The 14,999-nt window shown below is 36.9% G+C and overlaps 1 protein-coding gene across 1 annotated transcript in view; it reads right to left on the bottom strand.

The window, feature by feature from the left end:
- Positions 1 to 14,541, bottom strand: part of GHR (growth hormone receptor) — a 162,063-nt gene extending 147,522 nt beyond the window's left edge. The window contains exon 1 of the mRNA XM_027745719.2: positions 14,458 to 14,541. The gene's annotated coding sequence lies outside the window, so the exon portion shown is untranslated. The remainder of the gene's footprint in view (positions 1 to 14,457) is intronic.
- Positions 14,542 to 14,999: the final 458 nt, after the last annotated feature.

The following is a 14,999-nucleotide window of genomic DNA, read 5'->3' as shown; positions in this document are numbered from 1 at the left end:
TGTTTTGCCTGAATTCATCTGCCTTTCAGAGGTCTGCTCATCTCTGAGCACAAAAAGGCTCTCAGTTCTTCACTACCTGAAGGGAGTAATTACCATCCTCACAGCCTCTGGATCTTCAGCCATTGCTAGTGCCTAAGGAAATTTCAGGAGCATGGGCTAGGACAAACTCTGTTCCCTATCACACAGTTACCCCAACACAGTAAGTTTTCTGATATTTTTGTTGCAAAGCCTCCTTAATGTGGTCTGTCTGCAGCACTGACACAGCTGTAGTGTCAAAGTGCAAATGCCTAACATTTTTCCGTGCACTTAACCTCATGAGGAATACATTTCCAATGCAGCAAAGTCCTCTCTCCGTGCTCCTAGATGGGAACTGAGACCTTAAGAGGGTGAGATTTAAAAAGTTTCATCCTCTGGACATCCCTGCTGCCTGTGGAGAGACCCTTAATAACTGCGCAAACTAAACATCGAAACTGACTTTCTTGCTGAAAACTGCAGAGGAAGTAGTTTATGATTCAGGGAATTGCACGTGAGTGTTTTGCAGCCCAAAGTATTACCAAAGGTGTTGGTTAATTTTTCCTGTTAGTATTTCCTCATTCTTGTGCTTAGTTTCAAGAGACAACTGGCATATTCTGTACTCTGAAGAAAGACTTCTTTTCCTTTGCAAGTATTGGTAAAAGACCAAGAAGGTACCTCTCATTTCAAAAAGAAGCTAGAAGAACATTCAAGCCATCATTTAAGAAATTACAAAAAGGAATAATTGTGATTTTATTGGGTTGCTTTCTTTTACAACTGGTTGGTCTCTAAGCAAAGAAGATGCATGTGGCAATGCCAGAGCTACTCCCACTGCACTGTCATTTGTAAGTCAGTGACTAACTGGTCATAAACAAATATACAGATCAGGTTTGTAAAGAGGAGCTGACCCTTAAACAGCAGCTGAGGACTGTAGGTTAAAGTCACAGGCAATCTCTAGCACACCTTGAAAACTGATTGCTTAACATTTATACTTGCCATTAAAATTGTACCACACAGTAAACTGAAACTAGGCCATAAACTATTTTGGGGAACAGCAGTAATTTTCAAGATTTAACCATTTAATGATTTTTCCCCTTTTGAGGTAGATTTTGAGACAAGAGGCAAGGCAGATATCCCTGGGCTCCAGCATGAGGACTTGCAGAGGAACACCAACCTCATGGTGTCATTGAAATCTATGACTGTAGTAATTTCCAAGGTAACAATAGCAGCAATCTCATGACCGTACCATAGTAATCTTCCCTGACTGAAAAAAGATTGAAAAACTGATTTTTTGCTAATAATAAGATTGAGATTGGGCAAACTGGGTTTTTTTGAGAGTTGTCAGAGATTCTAGGCATTTCCTCTTGCAAATACTGTGCATCAAAAATACAGCAGTACAGTAACACTTGTCCTTTACAGGTGCCCATGTTGAATATGGCTGCTCAGATGAACAGTAAAGTTCAGAGCACAAAATACAAATATATTTAATATAAATTCAGTAAGTAAACCTCCAAGTTCTCAGATGGAAGAAAGAAAGTTGTATGTGAAAGAAAGCACTTGACTGTTGCAATGGGGACTGTTACATTTGGGATTTTACTGGATGGCACATACATGAATTGTCTTTATAATTGGTTAAAACAGTACAGAGACTGTTTAGCTTATTTTAAGGCATAAATCCCAAGAGCCTTTGACAGAAGTGAAACAACCCCAAACAAACAAACAAAAATACATCATCCCTCAAACCAAAACACACTCTGGAGAAGTTAAAAGTTATTCAAAGTCAGACTCATATGTCATGCATGTGCCAAATGCAGGCAAAAAAGATTAGGCTGGACCTTTGAATTGAAGTTTCTATAGTTTTGAATGCCTAGTCTTGCAAGTCAGTGAAATTAATTTTCAGAAATCAACTACTGAATTAATATAGCAATCAACCTATAAATTTCTGATGAATGACCTTCAAACGATGGGTAGAAAGAGTCTTTTAAGAAGTCACCTTGCAACCATTTTCGAAAGAGATTCTGTTAGAAACTGTTCCTTAATACAGATTTCAGGAGGTCCATTTTTTTGTGTGTTTTTTTGTTGTTGGTTTTTTCAGAGGAAGGGTAGTGGGAATATCAGCCTTGCTGTCTTGCTAGTCAAAGGAAAATAAAAATATCTCTCCTGTTACTCTTCCTTGGCAGTAAAAGACCTGGTAAAAGAAAACCCTGAGTCCTGTGCTATTCTTTTCATTGAGGCCATCCTAGCCTCAATCTGTCTATGCATTCCTCTGCTGTTTCTTATTCAGAATATGCAGCCTCATATTTCCTGAAATCTCTGTGTCTACAGCTGTATCTTCTCAGGTACTGGGTTTTTAGTACTCCTAGGTTCAATTTTACAGTAAGCCTTCTGCCCAGCAGAAGAAAAACACACCATTGCAAGAACAGAAGCTTCTCCTTCCTTAGGGACAACAGGCAGTGACCTTTTTTACCTTAGTCTCACGTACAAATCTAAAGCTGTTTCAGAAACTAGAATTCAATACAAAAGAAAGCAACAAAAAAGCATATATGTGAGATTTGAAATACACTTACAAAATGCCCACATTCAGTGACTTATCTTGCCTTATAGGGATTCTTCTGAGGATACTCCAGTGGAAGTCAGATGTTATAAGAGCATGTATAGACAAAATATTAATTTCTACAAGATTAGTATGCTGTAAGAACTCCCTTCCATTAACTTGAGCTAAAACATATTTTATCCTCTGGAAATTTCCATAGGTTCTGTCAAACACTGTTGGGGGGATATGGACAAGCTACACCTTTTAACAATGATGTTAATAGCAAAGACTTACTCAGAAATAAAGAGATGAATAATTGTTCCTGGTGCTGCCATTTGGTATCTTCACACACACTCTCTAAATCATGCTAAACATGCTCACTAAATATGCTGTTCATTTCAATCTTGACCAATAATATTACTGCCCCTATATTGTTTTTTTATTTCTGAACTTCACTTCCCCATATAATAGTGTTCCTGTCTGGTTGGATATCCAAACACGGCATGTTTTCCTTTAACCACATCCATAGTACTCTGGCTTGAGGATCAACGTAGATAGTAATTAACTGAGCCAGGTTAACTTGTATGGGTGCAATACAAAACATCCCCATAAAAAGCCTCAAAAGAATATTGCAAAAGGATTACTTAATCCTTTCATTAGAAAGAAATCTGTCTTCCTGTCAAATTAATTCATTTTAATTTAGCAGGCATTATGCAGGTACTTCAGAACATCTTTGTATTTTTAATGTATACTTGACTAGGTGGTTTCCAGGCTGCAAGATAAGGTCCAAATACCACCAGTCATAAAACCTTTATACGGATTTCAGTGGGGTTGGATCCAGCCACGAAACCACACAGCCAAACAGTTGCAAATGCAGGGGAAAGTACTACAGCAACAAATACAGCTCAGACCAACACTCCATGCTGCAACCACACAGATCTCATCTGAGAAGAAACTGTGCAAGATCTCTGCAGTAAGAGTCTCTAAAAATGCAAAGAAATAATTCAGCATTGAAGGTATTGAGCTCAACTATAGGTCTTTTCATAGAAGAGAAAGATGAGAGGAAAGTTTATGGCTGGCTAGACAGTAACAATCGTGAACTGACTGTGCTCATTAACACTTATAAGAAGACAATACAAGCTCTATCAGTTCCTTCTGAAAGCTTAACAAACTGTTCTTTAAGACTCCTTCTCAGAAACCTGAGAAATAAGGCACAAAAGAGTGAGGAGTACCTGCACTGCTCAAAGTAATTTGAACAAACATAACTTCAGTAAGAGGACAAAGAAACACAATAAAACAACAAACCACTTAGAGATAAAAAATTAATCTACAAAATAGGTTATGTCATTATTACTAACCTTCTCTCATGACAGCAGTCCAAATGTAGGCTAACCTCTTTATCCAAGCTAAGAAGTATGTGAAATAGTCAAGCTCTGCAGTATGTGGAACTACAGGGCATGTATTGCTGGGTAAAAGGTAGCTTTTGTTATTTGTACTGCTGCTCTTCAATTCTACCACCACTCTTGCTGCCTTCCTACCCACATCTGTCATCATTACCAGAGCACTTCCCCACTGCTGTTGGTCTTCAACATGTGAGCTCTTTCAGGCCTTCCAGGAGACTATTTCAGTGCTTAACTCTTAGAGGGAATAAAAACTTACTCTTCAAAAATGGACAGTATTGGCCATGATTTTTACTTGTCTTAAGATCTTTCACCCTACCATTACTGGCTGCAGTTGCTGCCAAAGCAGCAATTTGTCTATGGGAATATTTGTCAAAAATTTAATTTCTGTAAGTGTCCAGAGCTGCAGTCCTACAATCACTTCAACTTGATAATTTATTTTTTCTCTAACAAAATTATCCTAAGTTATTGCACATCTGGCATATAAGTAACGTCTGGTACAGCTGTTCACTTCTCCTGTATGTCAACAAGTGCCAAGACTTGTGGACTCTTCTCTCAAACAGGTCCCTGCTCAGATTGAGTACTTTGGTAGCTATAAAGTATTTCTACTTCTGTTTACTTTGTACTGAAGAACATTTCTAGTAAGGAGAACAGCGAGTTGACATTTCCTTTCAACACTGAATTTTTCTTCTAATAAATTTCATATAATTATTTCTGAAGAAATTTTCTGAGTAATAGAATACAAGAGCATAGTGAGATTTGAACCCCATTCTGCTGAACATGTATACCATCTATTTTCAGTTACTTTGATTGCTTGCTTGATACCCAGCACTTACATTCAAGAGTCTAAATTCTCTGTAACAGCCTGTTGAGGAATGTAGGCATCTTTGAATCGTGATTCTTAGCATGTAAATTAGACATATAAATTCAGAATATATAGCCACACCTTTTATAATCTGCAGATCAAAACCAAAGGTATTTGCAGGAGTGCACTGCAGGAAGGATATATAGCTCAGAGACAATGTAGTGCAAAGCATCACCAATATCTCCATAAGGAAACAAGCAGTCTTTTTTAGCTCTAGCTTAATGACAACAAGTTTTGACCTCGTCTGCCTTGCACAGAGCAACTATAATGCACTTATGTGCTTGCTGTGGTGCTCTGGATGGGCTTGTTGGTTTTGGCATTGCATGACACAATGAAAATATAAGATCTAGCATGTGCCCTGATGCTGCATTGAAGGCAGCAGTTCCTCCTAGAAGTCAGAAAGTGCTGAGACTCAGGTACCATAAGTAGGAGCATGGAATGAGTCTTCAGAGGAAAAAGAACATAGAAGATGATGTTCTCTGCAGGAGCCAGCCCTGTTCCCCGGGATCAGCATTGCTCTGCTAGGTTCTGACTTGTTGCTGGACTCAACACTGTACTAAGCCCAGGCAGGTCAGGTGTTCACATGGGTTTACATCGAACTTCACAAGCTTCTGGGACCCAGAGAGCTTTTAGGCAGAGTGTGTTTCCACATGGTACTCTCCAAGAGTTCTGGTCTTCAGAATGAGATCAGGAAGCACCTGACCTGGATGGGCTTGCTGGTAACCAGGTTGAAGCTGCCAGGATTTTTTGTTTCTGGTCTATTTAGCTGCAGGATGGTGGTCACACTGGTCCAGAAGGTAAACTGGTGTGAGATAAAGTGGAATTGTTCTTATGCCAGACCTTAGCAGTCTTTCCATAATTCACATAAATAGTCTGTAATCCAGATAACTGATATTTGACTGTTGTCAGAAATACAGATTCTAGTAGTTTTCAGGCTAACAGATTAAAAAAATGAGGGTAGACAGTGTATTAACTAAAAAAAAAAAACAAAACCTAAGCAAAAACAAAAGCAAAAACAGGAGAAAATCTTAAAATACTATCTTTATCAAAGATGAAGATTTAAAATTTAGTTAATGCATCTTCAACTAAAAGAGGATGTAAAACAAAGTTCTGTCAGACCTGTCCCATGAAAAAACATTTTTTTTAATCTGAAGTATTTATAATCTTTTATAATCAAGTGCATTTTCTATGGAAGTGATATGCACCAGAACCTAGAGGCAATCATGATTCCTCCAATAGAAAATGAAAATATTTTGACTCTTCATATTGGTTTAATGCAGAAAAAAATCTTTATTAAAGTATATATTTGTTGACTTCTGCTCACATAATAAGTAAATAGACATTAATCACAGCAGCTGTCTTGAATTTTCTGGATATCTTTTGGTGTTGTACATGAGAAGACTGATATACTGGCATTTACAGGGCACATTAGTAAAGAATTCAACTTGAATGGCACACCCCGTCCCTAGGAAAGGGTTGCACTATTTTTTTTTAAAAAGAAAGAATTGCGTGCAGTATTTCAAGGGATGAGGTTAACAATAGGAATTTAAACAGGTAGCTATAAACTTACTAAAGTGGGGATTAGTGCAGACCGTGGTGCACATTGATTCCAGATTGCAGATTTGTGGATTTTCATTTTGTAGTAAGAAAACAACCACACTGGACCACTAAGGGTATGTTCCCTATGTTCTGGGTCTCCAGCTCAAGACAGCCAGAGTCTGAATTTCTAGATGCTGACAAGTTGGTACAGCTGAAGCCAGCAGATGCCATGAGTGGTGGGTGGCTATTAGACAGATTTCAGGCATCTCCAGTGAAGAAATCAGGTAATGAAGCACTTAGTTTAGAGGCTGCTTCTGTAAATGCTGGGATAAATATTCATAAAGTTTACGAAATACCACGTCAGGGAGCTGAGGTGGCCAACTCATTTATGTTTGTAGGCTACTCAGATCCTATGGTAAGAAATATCAGAGAGAATAACTCATTTCATTTTGGATACAAGGTTCAGATTACATAAGATAAGCGTGACGAAGTCACACGAGTGACAAAAATAAGTATTGTGACATTATGTCATCTACTCAGCACTTCACATTCACAACACAGAAGTACCCATTCTGGGGGACTAAGGAGAAGGTCCAAATTGTTTCCTCTGAGCAGCTAAGGGACTTGTTCAGCTGAAAAACAGAAATGCTTGTGTTTTGCCAAATCACATTCTTTATCACTGTACTACACTGGATGACATAGATGTTAAACAGACTTCATTTTGGTACTTCTTAAATTTCACCAATTCAGAGTAAGTAATCAGTATTATAAAGAAACAAAAAAGCTGCACCCTTACATATAATCTCTTAACCAAAAATGCTGCATAGTTAACACTAACTGCCTAATTCATGTACTTTTACTTCATGTAGCCATTTCAATTAATTATTATGTTGCTATGTAATTATATATGTGATATGTATAATATGCAGTATTAATATATTGAACATTTAATGCTATTTTTATAGAAACACATTGATACTACTTATAATTTAATAGCAAATATTATTTAATATGTTTCTATTTGCTTTAAAACATTTTCCTACTGGAATACACACTTTACAGAACCAGAGACGTCTATATTTGACTAACTTTACTATTCTGCTTACACCAATGACTGTACGAGGGCATTAAAAGAATCTTCATTTAAAGACAGAAAAAGTATCCAGAGAGTTATTAGGGATGAAAAAGGACTTGCTGTCTAACCTCCTGTTTTAATTTAATCTGCATAATTCTCCATTAGATGTCATACAGTATTCAACTGACAAGATGTTAGAAAGAATGTCTGTTAAAATGAATGGTTCTTATCATATATATATGTGTCAGTGTCATAGTATGAACAGTTACTGCCCATTTATGCCTAAAACACAGATGTTGCCCAAACTCTGCAATCCTTATGATGAAGCTGAATTCAGGCCTTATAATGTCTAGGTGAGTTTGCATCTGAATATTCAATAACTACGTGTCTATAACTGTGCAATACGTTAGTCCCTGGTGAAACCAGAAGGGGGAATTTCAAGACAGCTAATTTTTTTTTAGTACTTCTGCTTCAAAGACTTAATTTAAAGCTTTCTTCCAATTCTCCAGGTTTAGAAGAAAAAATTTCAAGGTTTAGAAGAAAATTCAATTATCACAGTTTAGAAGAAAATTCAACTTATGTGTGCCAGTTATACTGCTGTTATAATTATCATAGTAACATTATTGATCATATTGCTTGATAAAAAATATTCGTTGGTCTTTTTTTTCGTATCATGTATAGCAGAAAGGACTTGTATTTCTTTTCCAGAACACATTTTGAGACAACTTCAGAGTCAACATCCTAGCACGTAAGCGGCACCAAACTGCGCCCTTCAGATGACTGAGATTTTTGACGTATGAGCACATTTTTTCTTGCAAGAGTTTGCAGGTACTTGAGTGATACTTGTACTCATGTAATAAAAGTCGGGCAAGACCAGAACAGGCATGAGTGTATTTTTCCACTACAAATGCTTTCTATTCAATTGCAGTCATTAATATTGTCATAACGACTCTCAAGACAGTGGAACAACTGCAGCACTAATTAAAAGAGGGATCCTAAAGGGTTCTTGCAATCAATAGAAATAATTGCCATAGTCTGTTATTTAAACTCACACTTGTCGATCCTTTAACGCTACAGCTGCTACATGGCAAAATATCTGAATGCTGACAAATTAATATTTTTACATGATGTCCGAAGAAGGAACTTTTCTGACAGATAGCAGGGCAAAAGATGTGGTGTACTGCTGAGCAATGGCATCACTAGGATTTTATGAATAAATTGCAATGCACATCTTAGCATGTCCCTTTCTATCATTTTGACAATATTGCAGAGAGGTCTTCTTGTCTAGGAGCTCAAATGACCTCAGACAATAAAACAAGGCATAGAGAAATGGATGGCAGCTGCTATCACTATATTCTCTGCCTAACCCACACGTAGCATAGCTTTGTGCAGTAAACAGTTGATGTGTTTCATACATAAGAAATACTACAGAGATCATCAAGGTTTTTTGGTTGGGTGTTTTTTAGGTTTTGTTTTTTGTTTTCAAAACAGAAGTATTTATAAGCACAGATTAATTGCATATAACATTTGAAGACAAAATTTGTTGTAATGTGTGGTGATTTGGTGACCCTTTTGCAGACATGTTTCACTCTGTCAAGTGTGACATGGTCACTGCTGTGCAATGCATACAAGGGTCTGACCTATCACAGGATCAGCAGGAGAACTGGGCTACCTGTAGGACAGTTGCTACTGTGAGTGAGATGAAGCACAAGGTTTTACTTTCCTCCTGGCTAGAGATTTCATATCCTCTAAAATCTTAGTAGAGGAAATTTAAAAGTGGTTAGCACTGCGACAGTACTCACTAGAAACAAATACAAGAAATAAGGCAGAATAAAACCTAGGGCTTAGGTTCCTTCCTAAGCAGGCATGTCTAAGGAATTCATGCCTGCAGACTCCTTCACTTTACAGGCAGCCTTTTGGCTGGTAGTGAAGAAATAAAGATGCCAGCTTCAGGTGAAAGACTTCAACTCCCCAGGTAGGCCAAGGCTTCATAAGGAGTTGATCACTGCTATGAGACACTAACATAGCTAATGGACTGATGACATTTGTGCTATTTTTTGATAGATGCCCTTTACTGTGGCATATGGATCCCTCCTCTTGAAGGGAGGGTAGCCATGCTTGTGTCTGTGTATGTGGAGTGGGGACAACTTAAATTTTTAGCTATGGGGGCCATAAACCTTCCATAGACTCACAAAGTGTCTTATTGTCACGTAGTCATGTAGTCAGGACTACTAAGTGAGCACCAACATGTTTTCTTAACTCTTTGGGGAACAATAAATGATGAGGAAACTGCAGAATAAAACACAGTTTTCCATTATTGTGCTATTTAAAAAATCAACTCAAGGTCCTTCAGAGATGCTAAAAATCCATACTGCACATCAGAAAAATATGGGTTTTCTGAAGTGGTTAATGTATTGTCTGAACATGTTTTGAAGCTGTCTTAAACTCTCACAGAATACAAAGAGCTTCTGTTTGTATACTTGATCTTTCAAAAAACTTTAAAAATTAATATTTGTGTTTCTCTAATATGTATGTTCACATCTTTACATGTTAGGAATAAATACAAAGAGATATTTCAAGCAGCAAAATTTTCTTTTACTGTGTGTATTACATGCATGTTATTTTGTGCTGTGGATTACATACAGAGAAGAGGTATGCTTATATTTTTTGGTTTTATGTGACCCTTCTCAGCTCTGCAACCACACTGGAACCAATTACTCCAATTATCTGAGATTACAAGATTACATTTTGCATATTTGTAGGCTTGGGAAGAAGGGGAGGTCATCAGGAGGATAAAAAATGTTGCTGATTATAAGAAGAGGTAACATTTAACCTGATGACAGCATTGAGCACAAATATAAATGAGCTAAGCCATAGCTGAGTGAAAGCTTCAGTTGCAGGTGGAGACACTTGTGTATTAGACAAAATAAGCAAGAAAATCAGTCTTTTGAAGATTAAGGACAGGCTGGTATAACACTATTTCCTGAATATTTAGGCCAAATTAAAAGATTATTATTTCCTCTAAAACTAGAAAATTGTAATATGTTTAAATAAGGTTGACTAATACATGTTATTTCTATGAAAATCTAACCAATAATGCTGTAGGTGCCTTTGTCTGGCACTCATCAACTGCAGATTATTGTAACCTAAAGAATGAAACTTGTGATTAAAACCCTTCCATTTATACATAAGACCAGTTCTACATCTTTGTAATATCCTGCCATAGTTACGGTCTTTTCTTAATCACTGCAAGCAGTTAGAAATGTTCTTGTCCAGCAGTGACATGACATCTATTTCTGTCTTCAGTCTGTTCCATTCTTTTCTCTAATTCTCCCATTACACTGTTCCTGGATTATTTCTTATCTTGACTCATTGCAAGTAGAGTCACAGGCTTTGAGATCCATGGGATCACCTCATCAGTGTTTTTTCTTAGCAGTACAACAAATGACTAGTTTATATTAGCGCAAGACATAACTGTACAGACACCACCAGCTATATAGTGCAGAAAAAATCAACAGCATGTGTTTATTCTGGCACTGCCTATGTACAGAGAGAGAGAAGAGAATGGTATCAGATATTGAAATACCACAGATGAGGTTTAGGCAGAAAAATGGCTTAGTAGTCAGTGTCCCAAAAATACCATTTCTTCCTCATTGGAAATTGATATATCATGTTTCTATACTATCTTCCTACCCCAAAATGGAAGCAAATGTTCAATTTTAATTTAGAATCAAGAGTTCATTCATTGCTAAATTTGCTATTACCTATTTGTCTGCTTGCATTTCATTGCACACATTAATTTTTTAATTATATCTCAATTTTAAGATTAAACATGTAAAATAAGATTAAAGAGCTTAACAAAGCACTTAAGAGAAGTCTAAGCACTATGGCCTTTCCGTTTGACTGGTACTCCTGTTTCAGAAGAAATTACTTTGAATAGCAGTAATAACAGAGGACGATGAGTTTAAAAAAATAGTTAATAGGGCAAATAGGAAACTCCTGAATTTTCCAGTAGTTGTTTACATGACTTCAGATCAATCATTGACTCATTGCACATCCCTTCCCTAATATAGTCTCTTTAGGGCAGGGACTGCCTTCTACTCTGTGTTCTTATTATTGCAAGGCTTCTCTGTCACGTTTGGTGTCAGAGGTCACATAGGATTGAACTTACAGTTTAGGATGTGTGGGTTCTCTGAGACCAAACACCACAGAGCAGTCAGAACCAATGATTTACTAGATACCAGTTTTTCTAACTTGCTAACAGCAACGGAAGAAGCACAGACAAGGACATCCAAAGCATTAGCTATTTCAATTAGAGATAAAATGTCACCAGTTAATGACAAATGTCATATCAGTTTGCTGAACACTGAAAGTGTTCTAGTAGTGTAGTGTAGCATTATGTAGGCTTGTAGTTAAGATAAACTGGTATTTATAATTTTAATGCATGTTATTTTGGTCTGGAAAAATTATCCTACTAATTATTTCTGAGACAATAACCAGATCAAACACAGGTATTTAAGGTCTCATTCAATACCTGAATAGTACTTCACAAAATAACCTCAGTATCTGATGCAACTATCTTGTTGTTCAAGTAGTTAGTAAGCTCTGGAAAAATTCTCAATATCCTTTCCAAACCTCAGCTAAAGAAAACTATGTGGTAATGTGAAGATTAATAGCTGAGTCTCTCAGACTCTGGCATACTCAAAGCATATTCCATTTGCTAAGATTTGTGACAAAATTTTAAGACCATATTCCTAAAGCCTGGTAAAATGCAGACTAAGGGTTTTTAGGAATTCCATTAGGAGTTGCACAGACTGCAGTGCTGAGTGTACAGAAGCAACACATATTATACATATTTGGTTTCACCAGTTTAGCCTCACTGTAGGCAAGAGTAATAAGGACAATCTACACCACTGAAGTCAGAAATAATTGGTGTAGTTTATGAAGGTTTCAAAGGACTTCATGATTATAAAAATGTGAAGATTACAAAAAAGTGATTCTGTGTGTCTTTTAGTATACTGTATTTTAAACTTGATGTGTAAAATCTCCCAAAGCGTTCAGTTCTGGTTCTATGACAGATGTCTTATAAATGTATTTGATAGTATAATGAGAGAATCCAAAAATAGAGCTAAAATTAGAGCTCTGATAGAATGTAGCTCTTCATGATGAGGAATACGAAATTTTTCAGATTTACCAACTCTTCTAAAAATTAACAATTCTGAGGTAAAGTGACTGAAACTAAATCCCACCAAAATCAATTTCAGTTTCTACAGAGAACATTAGTTGTTTATAACTATATATAAGTAATTTTAATAATTTTTTGGTAAATAAATAAAATCTAGATTTGAAACATTAATGAAAATGAGATTATTTCAATGAACGGTTTTGATTGGAAAAAGAAACATGAAAGAAATTTTGAAATTGCCACAAATGAAATATTTTATTTCAACATGCCTAAACCATGCCTTTTAACTATTTTCAATTTGGGATGACATTATGTGTTTACAAACTGATTCACTTTTTTTCAAAAAGGAAAAAAAACACAGAATGCTTTATAAAAAGGACTAAGTAGACAGGAGATAAAACAAATTTTATCTTGTTAAGATTGTGGATACAGATTTTGAAACATCTGGTGTTGATTCGAAATTAAATATCTTTTATTTTATAGGAAATCAGAATTTTTTTTATTTTTACCCAAATAAAATCTCTTTTATCCCTTTCTGCCCCTCCAAAATTTCTTTCTGACATAGAAAGTTGTCAAGATGGGAAATTTAGATCTGAAAAGACTTAAAAAGCACACTTGAAATATTAGATTGAACAGACACATTACAAGACCTTCATGAAACCCAGGTACTCCTATTTTCAGTGTGTAGTGAAACTACAGCTTCTATATACCTAAAATGAAAATACTCTAGTAATGTTTAAAAACGTGGATGTGCTGTAGTGCTGCCAAGGCTTTTACACACAGCAGCAGGCTTGACTGAACCGAGAAATTCACAGCATTCCTGAGCATGCCTTGTGTTTCAACAGTGACCATTCGTGGAAGAACTGGATTTACCTTATGTCAAGTGTAATATACCTGTGAAGGCCCACCATGGACCTTAGCACAGGCAAAAAGATCCTCAGTGTGTTCCTGTGTTAGTTCAAGATTCGTTAGGTGTTGGATCTAACACTGCTAACATCTCCAGAAACTGATTTAGAGAAAATAATTTTAAGATTATGTGATCATCAGGTAAGATGATAAATTTGTTTCCTCAAATGCAATATCATCACACCATCTATTTAACCACTGTTGTCTCTGTGCAAAGTGGAATACAATTATGAGATAACTGAGAGGTTGCTTGTGCTGTTTACCAAGCAGACTAATGTAATTTTAAATGGTATACATTTCATCTAGTTTTCTTCTGAAAGTAATACGACACATCACATTTATATTTTCATTTTTTTGCTGCTAATCTTAGAGTAAATGGTTATGCACAAACATAAATCTGAAATTATTTTCTCCAAAGGAAACTTTCAGTGGAGAAAGAGGAAAAAAGAAATTGTAAAAATCAAATGTCAAATTTCTAGGCATATCACAGGATTGTCACAGAAAAACAGAATTTAAAGGCCTTCTTTTTCGGCTTCTTGTATTTTTCTGAAAAACAAATATATTTTGATCTACAGAGATACTTTGTGTTTTGTAGATTCATTAAAATTTTCCCTCTCCAATCACATCTGTAGAGCAGAAGAGAAAGGAAAAAGAGCATTTTAGAGTTGGAGAAGGGAGAGACAGATACAAGCAGTCACTACGTGTGTGCCAGCCTCAGCCCCAACAGCAAGCCAGACTGGACACTGCGGTTTAGTGGGATAAACTGCAGGAACACAGTCCCTCCAGTCCCCCTGGCCAAGCCCTCAAAATGAGGAAGAAAGTTTCCTGATGAGTGCTTTGCTCTAGAAATGCTGGGTTTGGATTTTCTGTGCTTTCTCCTGCAGCCTCCAATGCTGACCGCCATTAGATCCAGGTTTCCTAGAGAAATCTTCATCCTCCTACCTTTACTACGCAGCTCCGGAGAAGACCAACGATGTATTTCCTGTGGCAACCAGGGAGCCATGCACCTGTCCTGCACCCGCTTGGGGCCTGACAGATGGAAAGTGGTTCCCGTTCAGAAGCTGCACAGCAATGCTGGAGAGCTGCTGGACCTGAAGTAAAAGTCTTGAAAGGGGTAAAGTATATCACCTCGGGCTCTGTGGCATGTTTACATGGGTTCAAGGGTTCCTGGCCGAAGTTGGTCTCTGTCTGTCTGACCAGAGCAGGGGTGAGGGAGATATACCCTATCTGTATCCGCCAATGTCAACATGTCCCCTGCATGGCCTTGGAGCGGGGACAGGTTACACAGTGAGACACAAAGCAGTTATTTCCTCTAAGGGGCCCTTTCTTTGGCTGCTTCTATTTTGATACAAGGAGTTAGAAAAATAGGTCATTTTCTCGAGGATTTATGAATCTCCTCAGCTTTACAATCACTGCTTGAGTACTCTCTGAATGAAATCAGAATTATATTTCTTGCAAGCGGAGGTGTTGTTTATGCAATGAGA

This window comes from Pipra filicauda, unplaced genomic scaffold (genome assembly GCF_003945595.2).
Source record: "Pipra filicauda isolate LSUMZ 115617 unplaced genomic scaffold, ASM394559v2 scaffold86_size2582843_pilon, whole genome shotgun sequence".
NCBI lineage: Eukaryota > Metazoa > Chordata > Aves > Passeriformes > Pipridae > Pipra > Pipra filicauda.
This window is presented reverse-complemented; position numbering and strand designations above follow the sequence as displayed.